General features: G+C 39.2%; 1 protein-coding gene across 1 annotated transcript in view; it reads right to left on the reverse strand.

Moving 5' to 3' along the window:
• Stim2 (stromal interaction molecule 2) overlaps positions 1–22,279 on the reverse strand; it is a 127,495-nt gene that overhangs the window by 20,984 nt on the left and 84,232 nt on the right. The gene's annotated exons all lie outside the window — the stretch shown is intronic.

Consider the following 22,279-nt stretch of genomic DNA (forward strand, 5'->3'; position numbering starts at 1 on the left):
GCTTTCAAAATTAAAACCTGAACACATCTATATAACTGTAGAGGAAGCAAAGATGAGAGATTAAATTTTCAGTTAAAGTTAGTAAGCGGTAGTTAAATAGTGATCTAGCACTCTATGGTAAGCTGAAAATAGTGAGGCCCACTCCTGCTTTCCCAAATGCATACAATCTAAAACAGAAAAAAAAAATACATAAACAGATAAACTGTAGTTTACAGATAAACTAACTCTAAAGCAAGCATCAGAGGTTTTTAAAGGATGAAACAACCCATTCCCGTGGGTGTAATAACTTAGTAGATACAGACTTGACTGATATCTCACCTAGCCCACTAATGCATCTAATACAGAGAAACACCCTGTGAGAGTCAGGCAGAGCGCAAGCACTACAGCAGTGAACACATAGGGAACACATTTACCCCTGTGAACCCCATGTGCCCTGGCAAAGATGCAGGTGGAGCAACTTAGAAATGAACAAAGATGGGGGAAGGAAAAGTTTAAATCATGCTAGTCATTAAAAAAATGGGAGGGGGTAAATGAGAGAGGGGGGAATGAATGAATGAATTAGGTAAGTCCTCTGACTTGACTTTATCAACTAAAACCTACAATGAAAGCCATAGAATACAGAAACTCTGAGATAGTCCTGCTGACTTGTGTTTGGATTTTATTTTATTATTTTATTTTATTTTAAGAAGAGGCAGAAGGTCAGAGAGGGAGCACATTAGGGAAGACTGGATCCGAACGAGGCACACTAAGCACAGCAGCTTACTCTACAGCACTTTGAAAGCAACAACCAAGAACAAAGGTGTAAACAAGGAGATCGTGAGAATTAAGTTGGAAGCCTTTCTCTGCTTGTCTGTGTACAGGGTAAGCTGTTCCAAGGGAAGGCATGAAAAATGGAGAGTTGCATATTGTCTGTACTTAATGTGAAGATTGGGGAAAACCACACCAGAGGGCAAACAGGGTTGAAGACAGCGAGGAAGCCATCGCTGCGGATCCATCTGTGCACAAAGGCTCTAGGAAAAGAGCATTCTCATAAATTATAGAAAATCCCAAATTTACATTTGCATGCAATGTTTTCCCACTGCCCTTTTCAATGTGTGATCTTTAAAGAAAATAAAAAGCAACTTATAATTAACTAATAAAAGCCTTATTTAATGGTTGGAGAGATGGCTCTGTGGTTAAAAGCACTGACTGTTCTTCCAGAGTTCCTGAGTTCAAATCCCAGCAACCATATGGTGGCCACAACCATCTGTAATGAGATCTGATGCCCTCTTCTGGTGTGTCTGAAGACAGCTACAGTGTACTTAAATATAATAAATTAAATCGTTTTTAAAAATCCTTATTTAAAAACTATACTGTTAAGTGGCAATTTTATACTGAGACAAAGCTCTTATGTTCTTTTTCTGATACATCTCTATCCTAACACCTGTATATGGGCCTGAGCCTGCTGGATCCACAGAGCCAAACAAATGAGGCTATCAGCCAGGAGTTCAGGCCTAGGGGCCTTCTGCTAAATCTAAACCAGTCAAAGTAGCCTTTTTACACGAAGGCTTCTTCCGTCTGCGATGAACTACATGGAGAACTGCCCTGTCTGACTGCCAAGAAACCCACAGCACAGCTGCACTGCACACACCCACACACAAACTCTCAGCCAGGAAAACAGGGTAAGATTCTCTCTGGCTTTGGATTTTTCAATAGTGAAAGAACCAATCTAAGCAATCCAACACATCAAGTTTCCAAGGAGACCAGATTCAAAGGAAGAAATTCAAAAAATGGTACAAAACTGCCCAGTCCTAATACTACTCCACCTGAGCGGTGGTGGTGTAAAGTAGCTTTGCTTGTAAAACTAATTTTCTTTTGAATGCATCTTTAAAACAATGCAATCCTAACACAAAACAGAGTCACTTGGGGGAGAGAACTGACTTTTCCACTTGATGACTGGGTTCCTTGCAAACAGCTTTCCTTCTCGTGACCAGGACTTGGGTTTTGTACTCCCTCCCTCTGCTCCAAAGACTGCTGGTCTTTCAGTCCCTATGGTGGCTTAATCCTTCCTCAAAGGCCTGATATGAAACCTGTTTGAATCCTATCATCTCCTGTATTTCGTTGAATCTTCCTTTCTTAGCTAAATTCAGTTCTTCCTAAGAATTTTCCCCCACAGAATTTAATTACAATTTTCAAGAAGAAAAGGAATTCTTTTAACATCTGTTTATACCACTAAAGGATGTGTAAGTTCCTTACAGAGCATTCATGCACCATTTGTTGGGTGTTAGTTAATAAATGAAGTGGATGAGACTTAAAGAGTGAGTACTCTAGAACCTATGTTAAATTAACAAAGGCTTCTTTGCATAGGAAATCCCCAGTGTCAAAGAGCTATCTGACTGCCCAGCCCTCTGCCCACCTGTAACTCATCTTCAGGAGGTGCTGCTCAGCCACACTTCCACCACAGGGCAGGCGGAGGACAGGGCAGTTTTAAAAATGTACTTAGAAATTTATTCAGAGTTTGGAATTGTTAACAAAGTATTTTTGCTCAAAACTGTAGCAAGTGCTATAGGCTGAGGTTTCAGTGCTTTTTAGTGAATTCTTGAATGGAAAGAGACCTTTGCCAGGTGGCGCGCCTGCGTCACAGAGCCACCATAGCCAGGCTCTTTTTTTTTTTTTTTTTTTTTTTTTTTTTTTTTTTTACCAGTGACCAGCTTTAATGTACTCATTAGCCAAGGGATAAAGGGATGGACAACAATAGCTCCTAGGAGGGCAACCACAAGAGCAAACGGTCACGCTGCTGCTGCTGGTATCCACGCTCTTGAGCACTGCTTGATTTTCTCTTGTGAGGAGGGACTTTATTTTTAATTTGAGAAAGGAGCTCCCTTTGCAGCCCAAATGGACCCAAAACTGTCTCAATTTAAGCTTCTATTGGGGGTATGGGCTCCCTTGCCTGGCTGGAGGCCATTAATAAGTAGAGTAAGTGTCATGAGGAGACAAGAGAGAACACAAGGAACACAGGTCTGCACAGAACATAACTAGAACACACCATCACGGTCACCCAAGGCAGTATGACAGCATAGCCAGGCTCTTTACCTCAGGCTCGGTTTCTGAATAAACAATAATGAACTGAGCTAAGCTACCTTTAAGATGCGGTCTTTCTGCTTCCATTATCACACAGGAGGGCTGTTGTCTAAAGCACTGGAAACTGAACAGCCAGCACAGAGCACTTCATTACAGAATGCTGACAGGGAAGATCAAATTCTAAAAGTGGCTAGGACACCAATAAAAACTGCAGCTAACATTAACTATGTACGACACACCAGATTTATGAATGTTATTTAATGTGGACACTGCAGCAGTTCTGAAGTCAGTTCTTTTATTCCCATGCTGAGCCTAAAATTTTCTCAAGGTAGAACTCTTAATTAGGTATAAACAAATTAGTAAATGGCCACAGTAGGTTTCAGAGCAAGCTGTTTCTAGAACGGCAGACACTGCACAGCAGTGTAACCTACCACCCTGCACCATCTGCAGCTTTTCAATGTGCCCTGTGTCCTTGTGGCCTTGACATTCTTTAGCTGGGACTGGGTTTCCTTTCTTCCGTTTACCTGCCTTGTCCTTACTCTCTCTGACTCTGACTAGGAATGCCTTCCTCTAAACATTTTCCGGATCACCCATTTCAACATTGCACTGGCCTCCTTTGCATTCTTTATCGTCTATACATGGATCAACCATGAGACGAACCAACACACGTGTGGCTGTCCTCACAACCTGCTCTCTGATAAGGATGCTAAGAGAAGACGAACTTACTTTTTTTTTCTTTTAAAGTGGTCTGCATTTTATCTTGCATATGTGTGAGTGTGGAGATAAAAGGACAATTTTCATGAGTTAGCTCTCTCCTTACACCTGCGTATAAGGTTTCAGTAATTGAACTCAGAGTTGACAGCTATTCCCTTTTCCTGTTGAGGCATCTCATCAGCCCAGAAACTTATTATTGGCATTCAGTTAATTAAGAAGGGTTCCCCCCCCCCAAATATACATTTACACATCCATTTTCACTGTACTCTTTAACTACAGTGAAATATAGCTGCTATCTCTAGATTCTATAAAGAGACACCTGGCCAAGAGATCGTACCATATGGTTACACATGTCTATCAACTGATAACTAGAAGATGAATTCTGGTCCAAGCCATTGTGGGTAACTTTTGATTCAAAACACCTCTAACACTTGAGATATTTCCTCTTAGAAATTTAAAATACAAGTGCAAAATGTTACCAACAAGTAATTTACTACAAGCGGCTTCGTAAGTGGGCTTGTAGTTCTCCTAGAGATGTCAGCTATACAGAGGGCTACTGAAGCTGAAGTGGTGACAGAAAAGCTCAGTGGAGTTATGTTACCTCCAACAGAAGAAATGCCTGTAAGCCGGAAGAGACCCTCTAGCAACCTAAAGACAGTCTGGGGCTTTGGTGTTCTGTTTTGTTGACACAGTGTCTCTGTCCTGGAACTTGCTATGAACATCATCAGGCTTGGCCTCGCACTTGCAGAGATCCACCTACTCCTGCCTCTGGAGTACTGGGAGGGAGGTAAATAGAGCCAGAACTCCAGGAGAAGCAGAGGCATATAGGATGTAGAAAGACAGACGGCTGGAGAATAAAGGATTTTTTTTTTTTTTTTTTTTTTTTTTTTTTTTTTTTTTTTGCTAACAAGGCAATTTCTGCAACAGTAAATGTAGTTCCTCAGTTGAAAAAAGAAAGACACTGTGTTTCATCAGCCCGCCTACCTGCTACTGCCAGCCCTATCACAATGTAGCTATTTTGGAATAGCACATAAAAAAGAGGAAAACTAGGCCTAAGAAGTGGAAACTTCTTGAAAGCAGTAGGGTGTGAAAATGAGAACTAAGAGACAGGAAGGGATGGACCCAGCCTTCAACAGAGAGGCTGAAACAGCCTTCTCAAAAAGCCATAAGCCACGCACAGGGACGCAGCCAGGCACACAACTAGGCTAAACTGGATGAAATGAATGCCCTAGCTGGCAGTGATCTCTGCCCCTGAATTCTTTCGGTACTTACTGGCTCCACAAAATAGCACAACGTCTAAGCTGTCTTATTTTGCTAACTACCTGCTAACAGTTCATGCCTTACTATATTGTAAGCTTCCATACTACACAAGATACTATTATATCTCAACATAAAATTACCATATACGTTCAATGAAGGTATAACAATTCTTCTTTTTTTGCTTGTTTTTTTTTTTTGTTTTTTTTTTTTTAAGAATTAGTTTTGTTTTGAATTGTCTACTTGTGGTTCTGGAGTTGTAATAAAAATAAACAATACTACTCTCAGGGTATTGCATTTCAAAGCAGCACTGGAGAAATCTTGGTTCTAGAAAAGATCCCAGAGACCTAGAACATAATGGAAGCACTAATTTATAGATGTCAGTTGTCAGGAGTGAAGAGGTTATTGTGCTTTTGGTTCATTCCCTGACTCAAGTATGATATATAAATCAGCATGAAATCCACACTTTAAGAGAATATACTATACAAATCACTTATTCCTGTCATCCATAAAAACCAATCTTATAAATCCTATAAATCTTACAAAGCCAATGCAGTCACTAGCCTTAAAACTTACATTAAACTGCAGGCCTAAAAATAAAAAAGTTTCTAACATCTCATTGAAAATTTAAGTTAAAATTTTAGTTAATGTTAGTTAATGCTAGTCTTCCAAATCATCATAAACTCATTCAAACAATAATAAAAAAATTTAACCTCTAATCATAAAGCATTTCTATATGTAAAGATACAGTGATAATTTCCAATTAACTGTGCTAAAAGATTCCCATGGCTTAACTCATGAAATTCAACAATACTATGAATAGTATAACATATTAAAATTATATACATATATATTATATCCAGAGGTGAAATTACTGTGACTTTTGGCTTATATATCAGAAAGCTGTAGGCCAGTTAGTTTAGGAATTCCCAAATTCATACCCCAAGCAGGTATATGGAACCAAAATTGCTGTGGTGTCAAAGCTCACACTACTGACTAGCATGTTCTTCCTCCGTCCTGGACCTTTTTTCATTCTGAGAAAATCTCAAACTACAGCCAGGTTCATTGTTGGCTGCAGCAGAGCTTGGCCAGAGTGGACATATAATTCTGCCTAGCTATTAGCTGCTATTGCATAAACAGTTACACGCTCATGTTCTCAGTGTCAAGAAGCAACTGGCAGAAGAGTTACTATAGACAAATCTACTCTGCCATGATTTGCTAGAACAGTGTAAAGCTAACTACACTATCTCCAATTACAGCATGGAAACAACCTTATAAAACAGCAACAGGTTTGTATAGGCACAAGGGAAGAGAAATCACAAAAGGAATGATATTTAACATTGTTCATTATAAAATGTTCTGTACTCTATGTTCTGACATTTCTATAAAAGTCTAAAGATATAATGGCTACTGTTTGAGATATTAGTATATTTATAAAAATATTACATTCTAAAACAATGTACCAATACAGAATTAATCACAATTAAATTAAATTTCAAATGAAGGACTTTCAAGTTACAAAACCTCAGGAGTTCTCGTTACACTGGCAGATGTTAACTTCTCCCAGGAAACTTCAATTAACCTACGCTGTAAAAAGGCAGGGCTCTGATAATGAAACTTTAATTAATCATTTATTAAACTTTAATAAACATGAGAGAAAGCAACTACTCCTTGTATAGAGGTGAAGAAGGTGCAGGCCCCCAGAAAAGATGGAGCATCTTTTCTCGTTTGCCAATGTACACTAGTCACTTGCGAGTGACACCATGACAACCAGCTGCCAGAGAAAGGCTCATCTTTAGAACAGGGCCAGAATGTGAGTTCCTAGTTGCACATCAGTCAGCAAGACATGTCTCTGACATGAACTAAATGCCTGCATCATGCTATATTTGGACGCCTAAAGTCATCCTGTACTTGGGAAGTTCAGATATTAGTAGTTGTGCTAACACTTTCATTCATGTATTTCTTGCCTTATATCATGTAAGAACTTCGTAGAATTTTTAGTACTCAAAATGATGTTAGCAAATGTCTGGATATTCAAATTTTAAAACTATCAGGGTATCCTGTTCCCAATGGTAGCTCCAGGAACACTGTATAAGGTTTTATAACTTTTTTTGCTCTAAACTAAGATTTTACAATTAGGAAACATAAACTAAGTATATTACTAGTGATTATGCCCATAAAAATGGTGAGGAGTAACAAAGGCATAACAACAGAATTTAGAAACTATAAATATAAAAATTAAGTCACTAAACAGGCTTATTTACAGAGGACCTTTGTCAATGGTTAAAGAGTCAGTTACATAAGAAGAGTACACCGTGAATAAAGAGCTTCAGTAAGAGTAACTCCACACTGATGGACTGACTCATGCACAGATGCTCCACAGTGTCCTCCTTCCAAGGCTTCCTCCAAGTTCCCTCCACAGAGCAACAATCTTTCTATTGCTCAGAAGCAGCCAAGTTCTGGATGAAAAGAACGTTACTACTGACCAGCGGCTGTCTGGTGTGGCAATGGGATAGCAGCCTTGCAGAAGCCCGCACTAGGCCAGGTCTGGAGTGTGGCAGCAGCAGTCTGATGTGGTCAGGAAAGGGACTATAAACAGGGAACAGGTAAGCAAACATGCTGGGGATAACAGCCGACACAACTTACAGTCGGTGGAGGGAGACACAGAGATGAAAGAGGCTAAGTAGCAATCAACTCAACAGTGTTGGACTGAAATTGGAGGTATAAGTCATCAGTGTGAAATTGTGGTTTTTGATAAAGAAATGAATATAAACTGTAATGTTTAACAATTGAAAAATATCTCAGAATAATATCCTAGTAGCATTCTTGCTGCTAGTTTCTAAGTCTGGCTCTGAGAAATAACATGCTGCATCTATAATACCTTCTTAGGTCAAAAGGAAGCATTTAAGAACCAAGGGGGTCATTTCCGGTTTACTAAAGACAGAACGCCCCTCGCCAACAGCAAACAGTCAAGCATAAAAGCAAGGCTGACGGTAACAAATGAAAACCCAGAGACTGAGAGAGAAAAGTTGGCACTGGTGGCAATTGAATGACACATACAGAAGATGGAACTTGGAAGACTGAGTAAGAGGCTAGGAGTGGATCTTTTGCCAAGTCTTGTCTGTTATCATCCACCATTCTCACATGACAAGATGCTAATAATGCACTCTGTTTAAATCTCTTGCAGTACAATGCCAACTAATAAACAGAAGAATGACAGACTCTGGAAAAAGTGCCATTTGGCAATCATCAGTATAATAGTTAATCAAAAAATAAAAAAACCCAAAATCCAAAGGACACTAAAACAAGTAGGTGAATATGGTATCAGGAATATGACATTTTGTTACACAGTTTTCAAGTTACAGCCTCATAAGAAGTATCATAACAGGGGCTGGAGGCATAGCTCAGTTAGTTACTTAGCATGAACAAAGCATGAGTTCAATTCCCAGCACTGCATAAAACACAGCCAGTTTGATGCAGGCCTGGACTACATGAAACCCTGTGTCAAACAAAAACAGAAATATTGTAACAGAAAGATGAAAATCCACTTATAGAAACACAGTGAACACTATCTTCCATATGTGACCAAGGTAAAACCACTAACATTAAAACAAACTGACATGGGCCACAAAAAAAGGATGTAATGAAAATATCGTTTCCGTGACAATCTATCCACAATGCATAACCTGATCACGTAAATGTAAAAAATAAACCCCATTTTGAAAACAAAAAAGCTACAAAATGGCATTTTAAAAATAACTAGCCAAAGTAAGTAGGGTATAGGACATAAAGGACCTCTTCCAGGCTTAAGACTGCAGATAGACACAGGCTATCATGCATAATCCTGTATTTCTCAGCCATAAAGGTCATTATTGGGACAAATGTGAAAAGGGAAATGGACTGGACGGTGAGGGTACTCTGGACAAACAGTGCATGGAAAGTCTTTGTTCTAGTTCTGACAACTTTTCTAAGTTTGATTTACTTTACCTGTAAAATTAAAGTTTAAAACAAAATTTTTATCTTATATAGATAAAAATACTATTAATTTTACTGCCTGTGATATTCTTGAAGACAGTATGCAAATTGTTTTTGGTTTTGTTTGTCTGGCTAGTCTGGAACTCCCTATGTAGACTAGGCTGGCCTGCAATGCACAGAGGTCTGCCACAGCTTCTGAAATGTTGAAACTAAAGGCATGTGCCACCACGCACAGCCGGAATGGTAAACATTAACAATGACAAATGACAATAACAAACAAATTGGTCAGGTTAGTCCCAATTATTCTCCTCACTAACCCTTAGCATGGGTGTCTAGGTGAGGATAAACTTGCTACTAGCAGAATGCTACTAGCTACACTTTACAAATGGGAACAAAGGGACCATAGGGAGCACAGTGATTAAGTTATTCACCTGAGTCCCGTGGAGATCGGAATATCAAGTCAAGCCAATAATCTCACTTACTTGGAGATATTGATCTTGTCTGTTCAGGAAAGGAGGAGGCTCTTTAATTAGCAACAAAAAGATGAAAGTTCTCAAACCTATCGCAAGTCTATATTAGCATTCATTTAGAAATAAGTTGAGAAGATATATGATGAAAATACATAATACTGGAGATCTTTTACTATAGATTTCTGGTAAACAACTGAGATAATAACTACAGTTTAAAGAAAAGCTGATTCATGACTTTGTAGTAGGGAATAATCTATAATTTTAGAAGTCTTTTTAGAAACATAGTGATTACATGTGGTTAAATTACTAAAACATCTCATATTTACTTTCAATTTTCTGGGTTGGAGCTGACAACAATCTCTTTCTGCTTATTTTATATTATTTTCACTGTTCTAATTAGCTGCTTACTGATTCCCAAATCTACACTGTATTTCTTAGGCTTCTTGTGACTATATCTAGATATTTTTTTCTCTGTCTCTCTCTGTCTCTGTCTCTCTCTGTCTCTCTCTGTCTCTCCTTCCCTCCCTCTCTCAGGTCTCCAGACGTGCCAATGAAGAAAGCAACCTGCTCTCTTTTGAAGTGTTAGAGATGAATAAATATATTTATGAAATATAATTCAAAGTCCTATTAAGTTATAGACTATTCATTCTTGTATTTGATGGCCCATGCAAGCAAAACATTTTATTATCTAGGAGTTACTTGTAATAGAACTGTCAACAAACTATAATTGAATTCTAAATCATAACTAACAAATTTACTTGCAAAATAAAAAGCTACTAGTGTAAGAACTGCATGTTGTGGTTTGAATATGCTTGGCACAGAAAGTGGCACTATTTAAAGGTGTAGCCTTGTTGGAGTAGGTGTGGGCTATGTTAGAGGAAATGTGTCCCTGTGGACATGGGCTTTAAGACCCTCGTCCTAGCTGCCTGGAAGCCAGTCTACTGTCTGCCTTTGGATGAAGCCGACGTAGAACTCTCAGCTCCTCTGGCCCCACATCTGCCTGGATGCTGCCATGCTTCTGCCTTGATGATAATGGACTGAAACTCTGAACAGCCCCAATAATGTTGTTCTTATAAGAGTTGCCCGATCGTGTTCTGTTTTGTTGGTCTTGGTCTTGGTCTGTTCATAGCAGTAAAAGCCTAATTAAGACACTGCACTACTATCACCAGAGAATACTTATCCTTACTTCTTATTAATATAAAAAAATGACTACTCACAATGGTATCAAATTGGTTTTTGAAAAATGCTAATCAGATCCTATACTGGATCATAAAGTAAATGAAGAGAGCCAATAAAAAAAAATTAAGTGAACTATTATTTTATAATATAGTGGGACATAAAAGTACTGCTTCTCCTAGATGTGATGGCAGCAAGATGTCATCTTTGAAAAATTCATGAAGTGATCCTCTCCTAGACAACTCATTGAAAGCCTTTATAAATTTCAGGCATACTCACTGACTACAGTGCCCATTGTCTATCGTGGAGGAGCCTCACTGGGAAAAGTCAACAGTACCCTTCATGTAAGTGAAGATACAAGTTACCAAAATACAAGTCTTGGTAATGACTGGAGTGTTGACGGTTTCCTCCCGCAGTGATGCTATAGGAAGGGGTACCTGCCTGTAATTTGAGCACTGGGCTGATGCAGGAGGCTATCCTAAGGCCATTCTAGCTACAAAGTAAAACCCTCCCTCAAAAGCAGTTTATCATAATTTAGATGTACTCAGTGAACTCAGTTTTGACCTGTTACAGTATAAAGTACCAGGCAGTGCCTAAGAAAACTAGATAAGTTTTCTTAGGTAAGTTTACGTTCTTTTTGTTTTCAAAGCTGTATTAACTCATTTCAATAAAATTTAGATTTAATACAATATTGCAGTATTCATTTGTTTGTTTTGAGGTCCCAGAAAAACCTCATTTGTAGTCAAAAGCCTTTCAGATTGTTCTACCTCCTCCATCCTGCGTTTTGTGCAGCATCAGTGGGCTCTTCTCAATGTAGCTGCCCCTGCTAATCTGGCTGTAGGGCTGGCTGCTGCTAGTATTCCACTTCTACACCTTCTGATCATCTGGGAATGAAGGCAGGAAGAAGTAACCAAAATACTCCAGTGACAGGTTAGGGTGACTTCCTGGATGTTTCTAACTAGCACAAGCAAGGAAGATGCCTATTTCCTTTGGGTTACCATCCTTGAAATGCAAGCTCATAGAAGCTAAAATTCATAGAATAAGTCTCTAGAAATTAGGAGATAAAATCCCAATAGACAAGACAGTGAGACTAGCATGAGCAGTCTAATTATATACCTGCACTTTCCAACTCAGTAAGGGCTGCTTTTCAATTACGATGGTTCAGTCTTCCTCCATATCAATTACTGCTGAACTGGATCATTCTATTAATACATGGACACACTGAGAAACCTTCCATCCTTTAAAATACAAGTAACATTTAAAAAACACTTTTTGTTCATGGTTGTATGTGTAGGTCTGAGGATGTGAGTGGGGTACTTATGGAGGTCAGAAGGCTCCCAAGCCCTTGGAGCTGGAGTTACAGACTGCTGTGATATACCCTGCTGCTCCTCAACCTCCCACAAAACAAACTTTAACTTGTGTCTTCCTTCAGGTATCAGAGCCCCATTCTCGGTCTTCCCTCAGGAAATCAACAGTATTTACTGTCTTCACTCTGTTTACACCACCCCACTTACTTTCATTTGGCCAGCACGCACCTGCAGCTATGAAGAGCATATCTGCCTCTGCATCAGTCTAGCCGTGAAGCCTGCTGCCTGGCGCTTCAACTCATCTTTGGTGTTCACAACCATGCTTAAAGCATGTTCTTTCTGAGGTCTGCAGACCCTCACTCTCTTGGTTTTCTTTCTCTTTGGACACTTCTCAGAACTCCCTCTCAAATCTTACTGCTTCTTGACCTTGTGTGGCCTTCCGTCCTCCTCACTCCATCTTAAATAGGCTCAGTCAGCATTTCTTCATTTCATTGACTACCCACAAGCTTATTCAGATATTTTCCCTAATCTTTACAATCCTCCCAATTCTAACACTACACTTTTGTGTAACAAGAAACACAAAAACTTGATTCTTATTCTTGTTCTGTATCAATATCCTAAATCCACTCCCACAGTAAATACTGCCAACTATTCTTTCTTTTTTTTATTAGGTATTTGCTTTATTTACATCTCAAATGTCATCCCCTTTCCTCATTATCCCTCTGAAAACACCCAATCTCATCCCCCCTTCCCCTGCTTACCAAACCCCCAACCCTTGTCCCATTTCCTGACCTGGCATTCCCCTACACTGGGGCATCAAACATTCACAGGACCAATGGCCTCTCCTCTCATTGATATCTGAAAAGTCCATCCTCTGCTACATATGGAGTCATGGGTCCCTCCATGTGTATTCTTTGGTTAGTGGTTTAGTCCCTGGGAGCTCTGGGGGTACTGGTTGGTACATATTATTGTTCCTCCTATGGGGCTGCAAACCTCTTCAGTTCCATGGGTCCTTTCTCTAGCTCCTCCATTGGGGACCCCATGCTTAGTCCATTGGTTGGCTGTAAGCCATGGGTATATTGATCCCCCTTCTAAGAAGGACCAAAGTATACACACTTTGGTATTCCTTCTTGAGCTTCATGTGGTCTGTGAATTGTGTCTTGGGTATTCTGAGCTTCTGGGCTAATATCCACTTATTAGTGAGTGTATACTATGTGTGTTCTTTTGTGATTAAGTTACCTCACTCAGGATGACACTTTCTAGTTCCATCCATTTACCTAAGAATTTCATGAATTTATTGTTCTTAATAGCTGAGTACTCCATTATGCAAATGTACCACATTTTCTGTATCCATTCCTCTGTTGAGGGACATCTGGTTTCTTTCTAGCTTCTGGCTGTTATAAATAAGGCTGCTATGAACATAGCGGAGCATGTGTCCTTATTACATGTTGGAGCATCTTCTGGGTATATACTCAGGAGTAGTATAACAGGGTCCTCAGGTAGTACTATGTCAAGTTTTCTGAGGAATCGCCAAACTGATTTCCAGAATTGTTTTACCAGCTTGCAATCCCACCAGCAATGGAGGAGTGTTCTTCTTCCTCCACATCCTCTCTAGCATCTGCTGTCTCCTGAGTTTTTGATCTTAGCCATTCTGACTGATGTGAGGTGGAATCTCACCTAAAGAAATGTTCAACATCCTTAATCATCGGGGAAATGAAAACCAAGTATTCTTTTAAATTAGAAAATGATTGACTGCCACCAACCAAAGAGCACACAAAGAGGGAGAGGGACCCACGGCTCCAGCCACATGGGTAGCAGAGGATGGCCTGGCCGGACATCAATGAGAGGCAAGGCCCTTGTACCTGTGAAGGCTCACAGCCCCAGTGTAGGGGAATGCCAGGTCAGGGAAGCAGGAGTGGGTGGGTTAGGGAGCATGGGGAAGGGGATGGAATGGGGGTGTTGCAGGGGAAATGTGGAAAGGTGATAACATGTGAAATGTAAATAAAGAAAATATCTAATAAAAAGAGAAAAATAATAATAAACAACAAAAAAAGGAAATGATTGACCAGGCTGCCACCTTGTTGTCACTAGATAGTCAACTCTGTTCAAGTTTACTCTCAAACATACCCTCAACAGAAGCTCCTTTCTTTTTTCATTTTTGTCTTTTTCTTTTTGCTCTTGACTCCATAGCTACACCACAACTATAATATTCTTTCTCAAGAAAAATGACAAAAATACTTTGTCCAAACTCTTAGACAGAGCTGGGAAGTTGGCTCAGCATTAAAGCATGCCTTATAACCAAAAGAATCAGAGTTAAGAGCTCAGAACCATAGAACTGCTGATAAGTGTAGCCATCTGCCTGTAATTTAATTCCTCAGAGCAAGCCAAGTAGCAAGACTAGAGACACTGACTAGCCGTAGGCCTGATTCAGAGAGCACACCTCTAAGAATAAGGTGAAAGACCAAGTGAGACAGATTTCTACCATCAATCTTGAGCTTCCATTTTCCTGGGCACTGCATACATGCAACGAGTGTGGGCACACAGATACACATACATACACACACACACACAGAACTCAAAATTCCTAAATGGAGATATTATTAAAATATACTTGAAATATATTTATAACAAATCCTAGACCTGTATTTGGCCATAAAAGTCTAAAAGGGAATCTGGAAATGTGTATCTCACTTACGCTAATCTTTACTACATCCTAGCAACACAAGTCCCTTAAATATGTGAAACCATGCCAGCCTTGGGGATCTTAAACTACATGACCTCTAAGCCTCCTAGAATATACTTCACGGTATCTACCCTTGGCTCACTATCAGCAAACAGGTCTACAACCAAATTTTATTCTTGAGAAAGCTCATCTTGAATTATATTACTTAAATAGCCCTTGCCTTCCCTGATTACTGCCTATCTTGTTACCTTGTCACAGTTTAATCACATAATCCAACTGTACTAGAGGTTATATGATTGTTAGTATATCTATTCTCGCATGGAAATTCAAACATACTCATTTTCTCCCTGAATTTGTTGATTCTATAAGGGTAGGATATCTACTTTATGAAATATTCTATCCCCAATGTCTGGAATAATGCACGTCTCACAGAAAGAACTAAATAAATTATTTGTAACTGACTGAATGAAGTAAATATGACTTTTGCTCCTTGTAATCAACAGAATTGCTAATGATCAAGCTTCCTTAATAAAAAGTATTCATTACTTGAGGTCATTTTGAGTCTCCATGTGTATGAAGAGAAAAAGAAAGAAAGACACAGGGGAAGGTGGCAGTTGGGAGGGGGAAAGGAGAGGCAAGACTTACTAAAATAGTGTTCAGATTTTAAAATAAAGTTCTACCGTCAAACTAAGGGAAGGAGGGAGAGAAGAGGAGGGAGAGAAGGGGAGGGAGGGAGGGGAAGGGGAGGGAAGGAAGGAGAAGAGTTGGTAAAAAAGAGTGGGAATGGCAGTATAAATGATACATACTGATTTCAGTTTCACAGGATGGAAAGTAGTCTAAAAATAGATTATGTGATAGAAGCACAAAAATATAGATGGACTTAATTCCACTAGTTAATGTCATACTTGTAAAAAAGGCAAAGATATAATTTACTGTATTATATATATTTTGTCATAATAAAAAAACTGTCAAAGAGCATGAGATAAGTAGGACATTTCTTGTAACTGCTAAGCACTTCCTTTGTGTCTAATACATTCATATCTACTTCTTTCCAAGAAAGTGCTTTGCTTGACCACACTCTCCACCTGCACCCACTATTCAGTTTCGTCTCATGTGGACTATCTCACAGGTGCTAACCACTGTTCCTACTTGTCTCATGCTCTTAGACAGCAATCCTCACTCTCATTTTTACCAACTCTTCTAGCACTGTGATTCTTGACTACTCTGTAGATATCTCACATCTGCAATTATATACTTATATGATATTTGTATTATTAAGCGTATTTATTTCACTAGGTATTGCACCATCAAGAATCATTCATGTTGGGTATATTGTCAAAATTGTCTTCCTTTTAAAATCTGAATAAGCAATTTACTGAATCCTCCTTTGTGTGTTTGCATGCACAAACATGTATGTGCACTCAGCATATCAACATTTAAATTAAAATAAAGGTTAATGATTTACTTCTTGCCAAATATAAGTTTTTGGGTTGGGTTTTTTAATACCATCTTTCTCTACATCTAACTATAATACTAACTCCTTTTTTGTCTCTTCCTATCTCCCACTATAGGACAGTTGTGCCAAAAGCAAAAAGAATTCTTTACAAAGATTCATGCTATGTAAAGAGAATAAACGATGAATGATACCACTGAGCCAGAAAATCAAAATGAAGCGGGAGTTAAGAACATGTGAAAAATACACACAAGATCCTTAACAACAGCTACATATAAATAAGCAAAACCACAATGAGTCACATGCCTTACATGGTACACATAGAACCCATGCTGAAGTACTTTCATGCTTATTTTTAAGACAGGAAGGGCAGGTATTTTTCACGCAGACTCTTACTTAACAAGGACTTTGCAATATGATAGACCATCCTGCAGATTTACACAGCCATCTACCCACTTCCTGAAAGCATTCCCCTCTCTAGGTATCAATGGCACCATCCTTTCTGCCCTTTAGTATAAGCCTGATCCTTTAAGGGCTAAGCCATCTTTGTAGACCAGCATCCCTTTCTGATTTGTCTCGTGTCCCTTTGAAGGCCACTACTCATTCCTTAGCAGACCTCGCCTTCCTATCAGTATTCCTCAAGTGGCCTCTCACTCCCTTTCTTTCAATGAGCTCTCAATTCCAATGCCACACTCCACACATATATACACAATGGTTCTAGGAATTACCAAGGCATGGCATCCCGTGATGTTAGGCACTTAACCACGAGGCTATATATCCAGATGCTTATTACTTTTCATTTGAGACAGGGTCTTGGTAAAATGAATTTATTCTGTAGCCCAGACAAGCCTTGAACTTGTGATCCTCCAGTCTTGTCCATCTTGGAGACAAGTCAGCAGGCTTGCTCAGTTCCTGACTTTTAATGTTTCTGATAAGTGTTAAGTCTATTATGTTGAGCACTTAAAAGCAATGAGAAAACATTTGTTTTATGCTCTTAAAAAAAACTTACTGCATAAAATGAAAAGGAGTTTGAAGGTGGAAGTAAAAACTAAATTCCTTTCTCTTCCTTTCAATGAAGGAACTCTTCATTTTGTCAGACTAATCTAGATTCTTAATTTCAAAATAAACTAATAATCACAGTAAATATCTAATTGAAAAAACTTGATAAAGTATCTAATGGTCCATTATTTTCAACATTGTAAAAGTCATGATGAAGCAAAGAGGAAAGGCATGATTACTTAAATAAAACTTGACCTTTAAGATTAGAAATAAATGAAAAAGCTAAACTCTCTCTCTCTCTCTCTCTCTCTCTCTCTCTCTCTCTCTCTCTCTCTCTCTCTCTCTGTGTGTGTGTGTGTGTGTGTGTGTGTGTTTGTGTGTGTGTGTGTGTGTGTGTGTGTAATTTACCTTATTTTATCTAGCATTTCTTCTAAAAGGTGATCCAGAAACCAGAAACTGCTCTTTGAGAGTGCTCTGAATTCAGGACTTTATAAAAGAATAAAGGATACATTTAACATGAGGTAGCGGGTTCTGTTGCTTGTTTTTGTTGTTTTTGCTTTCTTTCTAAGATAAACTCTCAGGTCGCAAGCCAACCCTGGAACTTGTAACTCTCTCCCCCAGCCTCTGAGCTCTGAATCACCAAATCCAGCATATACCAAGTGTTTACCTGGTGTGGAAATTGATTAGGAAATAGATGTATGACTTTTCTTGCAAAACCCACATTGATCCCCATAACTGATGGTTGGCAGAGTGAACCAGCAATACCTTTTGCATTCCCTCCTTTACAGAGCAGCTGCTCTGAATACTAATGCTTGAATACCTGTGGTTAGTGATACACACAGATGATGGCTTCTGTCAGTTCTGAAACTAGACTCCCCCTGGAGGAACAGGCCTTCCTTGTGTAAGGTGCTTTCGGGCACAGTGAAAACCCACACTTATATTGATGGTTTTTACTGACAACAGCTTCTCAAACTAAGAGCATTGTAGACAGGATCAAAATTACTAAACTTGATCTGCTGAGCAGTATTAGCTAAGCAGCTTATTAAGAACTGTCTTTCTTTAAATGTGCTATATTAATTATTAATATCCTCAGAACTAATAATCCAGCAGAATACTTTCCAGTGAAGGGTGACAAGGTAAATGTGTAGAATGCAATCCTCCTCGCCTTACTTAACCTCTGCTAGCACGCCTCTTCCTACCTGTCTCTCCCACAGTTCCTTTTATACACTCTCGGCAGCTGGTTGTAGAACATCCCTTAAGTAGCTGCTAGCAGATCGTCTCCACTAACAGATCATGGGTAGGTCAAGAACAAAAGAGCATTCTTCATGAGTATCTTAGTCTCAGACAAGGCCATGCTCCCAATAAGCACTTATGAAAGGCTTTTACTGCATGGGCCAGCTCAGTATGTTCAATCAAAAGAAATAAGCAACAAGCAAACAAGAAAAACCATACAAGCAAAACCCTCTGAATGCTCTCTAAGCACAGGGACAAAGTTTCCAAGTCTCCCTGTAGAACATTTCTATAATCCATGATATTCCATTTTCTACTCAAATTTGCATTTTATCCACCCATAGGTAACAATCTTCTTGCTAGTGTACAGTGAATAAATCTTCAAATTTTTACAAAGTCTATTCTAAGACATTCATAGAGGACTTAGTAATGTCTAATATTTAGTGGTAATGACAAATATGCTATCATTTAAAAAGACTCATTTTCTCATGTTAAATGTGTTAAATTGTATATACCCAACTTTCTTATATGCCTTCCATAATATTAATTCCCTAGTATAATTTTGTCCGTACTATTAAACTCCTATAACACCACTATTTAGACAGTATATAACCAATAATCCTTATGTTGCTATCTAGCTCTTCACCTGTGTATATGAAACAATACTGTTAGAACTCCTCAGAGAGAAAGCCTGACACTTCCTTGGACCCTGCTAGTGACTTCCATGCTTACTGTAATAGACAAAGTATTCTGCTGCTGGATACCACAAAATGCTACTGAGTCTCCAGGCTTTATGTGTTGAATAGCAATAATGCCAAACAGGATGTACTCAGTCCATCGACGTTTTCCAACTCGGTCTCTCTGTAAAACCCAACAGTGCACAGTCAAAAAGGCCACTGACTTTTATCAATATTTAGAAATCCACCCACACTAACACACCCAAAAGACAATCCTCGGCATAAAAAGGACAAGTGAGGAGCAACAAGTTATAATGTGCCTTACTTTTAGGAATTCAAGGCTCATGGCCAGGAATCTTTTACTTTAATGCAACATTTACAAAACAAATGTCATAAACAGAAAGAAAATACCCAAGATCCTTTTTATGTTTATTTATACTTGAGAATAGCAATTATCAAATGCCTAAATCTCTCAAATCTCTGAATTATGGGTTCTTTACAATGCTTTAAGTTCAACTTTTCTAAATTTTTACATATCTACTCAATTAACTTAAAAATCTTTAAGCATGGCTGAATGTTTTACTTTCTACAGAAGAACTATAGAGACAGCACTTGCTAAGAAGCCATCTGCTATATCGGAAAACATTGGATTTGCATTACTCAACAGTCACATTCTATAAGTGAGCCACTATATAAGTGTTCTGCTGCATGAACCTATATGCATCAAATGTGTATCTGGAGTATCATCAGAGAACAGAAGGCAGTGGATCCCTACAACTGAGTACCAGATACAGAGGCACTGGGAATCAAATCTGTATCCTCTGGAAGGACAACTATGGCTCTTAACCACTGGGCCATCTCTACAGCCCTGTGAGCTACTTGAAGGTCCATATACTTTCAGAAGTATGCCATGTCTACTTCCAATTTCAGCAAATATTAAAGTATAATTTAATTCATATTATAATTTATAATTTTCCTTTTAGTTTTAGCTTTGCTTTTTTGGATTTTTTTATTCTTTAACAATTTCATATGTGTATACAATGTATCTTGATCCTATCTACCCCCAATGACTCTTCTCACATAATCCACCTTCCTTTCTAAGACATACTAGTCAATCTTCATGGACTATTCCAAATTCCACCTTCTGTAAATAATCTTAGTCATGAGCTAATCACATCCTCCTGTGAACCAGTTCCACTCCAGCCTTCACCGCACTGTGTACACATCCCAACTATCATCATGTATTTACTTTCTCTCTTCTACTCAGTACTTTGCTAGGAATAGCCCAGTCCTATGTCTACCTCAACTTTAATCTCCAGCACCCAGTGCTTTGCCTGCATGGGACAAAATATAGAATAACCCATGTAGCATGAATTATCTTATATACAACTGGTAATTAGAGACTGTTCAAATATATTATGGTAATTTCAAACAACATGTAATAGCATATAGCAGCAATATATACACCCCACCAACACATGAAACTGTGACTCCTCCCCTTCTTGCCCTCACTTGGCCGGCCGCAGAGGCCACACACATGCCTCTCTCAGACCTCATGCTTCCTGCTTTCCTCTCATTTAAGGCAACCTCAACCCAACCTAGCATGGTAGTTGTATTCACTAAGTTGTATCTATTTATTATTTGTAGTACATTCCTATACCCAGGTAGCATTTAATCCTGGGTTAACCCAGGTTAGTAATATCAAATTTCTTTTTATGAGTGCCAGCACTGTCAATGATTAGGTTACGAGGCTACACAGATTTTGAGTCATCTATTCCACTCACTTTTGTTTTCCATTAACTGCTGTCCTCCTCCACGGAACACGATGAATAGGTTCCACGGGTCTCTGGCCCAGCCAAATATGGCCAAAGTGTTACAGCTCTCAGAAGGAAAGCCCTTGTGGGGCAGATAGCTGGGGTCCCAGGTCTTGCCCACTACCGAGACAATGCCAATGCCAGCAGTAAGAACATCGGTGGGCAGGAGCAGAGGCAGGGGCAGGAGCAGCAGGAGCGTAAACCTGGCCTGCCATACTGGTCCATGTCCAGTGACAAATGCTTCAGAAGAAAAAGTCTTCCTCAAGGTGTTATAGCTAAGTAAAGCAGCCAGTCTCAGACAGTTCTCAGTGAAATAACGTGTGCACTTTAATCCATGTGGATAGGGACTTTATAAACACTGAGGAGTGCAGTGGAGGATCCAGCGGTAGACGCTTCCCATTGGTTCACTTTGAGATGCTAGGGATGCTCTATTTTCATGGGGAAGTATTTCAGGTATTTTCCCTATTGACTGACTGACTGTCATGGTCCTCCCAGTGGCGTGTCATGGTTATGTGTACCAGAGCAGGTAGAGTTAGGCAGGGCATTGGCCCCACTTGTACTATTCTTAAATCTGAGCTCATCCAACCTTACCAGTTCTCCTGTCTGGTAGCACAATCCACTTGCCCCACAAACTGTCATTTTAAGTTCATAATTTTGGAAAGCAAGGGTTTTTCAGAAATTTAGACATTATGGCCTAAATATCTGATTAAAAGGATACGGAACATGGTGTTTTAAAAAAAGCATTGTACTTTCAGACACTCATCATACATTCTTCGAGTATCATGCTGAAAAGCCCCACTGCTCTAGCCACTGGATACCAAGAACAACAGGCAGAGAATGAATGCCCATGTGTATCTGCCACACACACATTTCTGTTTTACATATTCAACTCATCAGTACTGAATTTAAAGTATTTTTACATTTGTTCTAATATCTACTTTCAGTAGTTTTCAAAACTTTTCAAAAGACTACTGGCTTTCTAACAGAAATCTTACAAGAAAGACAATCCAAGCCACCAAAGCAGACCGCTGCAGGCCCAGCGATGCTCTAGTGGTCATTCCCACTATTACATGGCCCTTTAGTAACTGTGAGTTGAGAGACTTGACCCCATCTATGTGAACTTTTAATTGAGGTTTCATTGCCTGAATCCTCCACATGGCTTTTCCTTTCTCCTTCCCTCTGGGCATCTGTGCTAGCAAGAACTTGGCAACCATTTCTCTAGGGCCTTTAGCCCTAAGTAAGAGAAGTGGGAGGCCAAGCACTCAGAAAATAAACTCAGGTTAGAAAAGTCAGCCAAGCAATTTGGACTTAACATCAAATCAGTGCTCTGGTGCAATATAAAATAGATAAGGACAGGTATGAAAGCTTAAGAGAGAAAGAAGGGGCTGTTCACCCCAGGAAAGCCTTAATAGACAAGGAAACAGCTAGAAATATTCTCAGGGATCATAACAGATCTGCTCAGAA

The sequence above is a fragment of the Apodemus sylvaticus genome, chromosome 11 (genome assembly GCF_947179515.1).
Source record: "Apodemus sylvaticus chromosome 11, mApoSyl1.1, whole genome shotgun sequence".
Lineage (NCBI taxonomy): Eukaryota > Metazoa > Chordata > Mammalia > Rodentia > Muridae > Apodemus > Apodemus sylvaticus.